The sequence below is a fragment of the Gregarina niphandrodes genome, assembly GCF_000223845.1.
Source record: "Gregarina niphandrodes unplaced genomic scaffold scaffold00048, whole genome shotgun sequence".
Taxonomy (NCBI): Eukaryota; Apicomplexa; class Conoidasida; order Eugregarinorida; family Gregarinidae; genus Gregarina; species Gregarina niphandrodes.
Genome location: NW_011646047.1, coordinates 54,593 through 55,360, shown reverse-complemented (window position 1 = coordinate 55,360; position 768 = coordinate 54,593).

Here is a 768-nt window from a genome sequence, read left to right as displayed (position 1 = left end):
CCTACACTATCTCACCAGCTAGGCCTCCTACCTACACTATCCTATCACCTCAGAACATGCCCTGGTTGTAGGAAGCGGTGGTGGACTTGCTGTTATGTCATGATCCGCGACTAAAGTTCGGGACGGCCAAGGTTGCATTGGGACTGAACAGCGGAAGCTTCCAGGATGCTTTGCCGGGGATAGCGCATTTCTTTGAGCACTCGGCGTACCTGGGTAGTGCGCGGTTCCCGTCGCATTTGGGCACTTCAGAGTTCGACAGTTTTCTAGAAGCGGTTGGCGGTCAGACAAATGCGGCTACGTTTCCCACGCACACCGTTTTCGCGGCAGTTGTACCTGCCGAGGCCATGCTTCAAGTTACCGAGCGTCTGTTGGACATGATACAGAGCCCAAGTATTGATGCCTTAGCGGTTCTTCAGGAAGTCGCTGCCATCGATGCCGAACATTTAAAGAATACGGCAGATCCCGCACATGCTCTCTGGCACACTGTCATGTCTTTGTTCTCATCCCCCGTCAAACGCTTTACCACCGGCAATCGTGACACTCTCCTCCAACACAGAGCGCCCAATCAAGTCGTAGAAGAAGCGCTCGCCCGCCTCCGTCAGAAACAACGCAACCAGGAGCCTGCACCCGCTCAACAAGAACTCGCTAATCAGCAAGAACTCGAGGACCAACCGCACCAACAGCACGCTGCGAAAGAAGGAAAAGAACACGCTGTAGAAAGGGAGCTTGATGCACCTGGACCGGATGGGATGGATGGACCGGATGGGA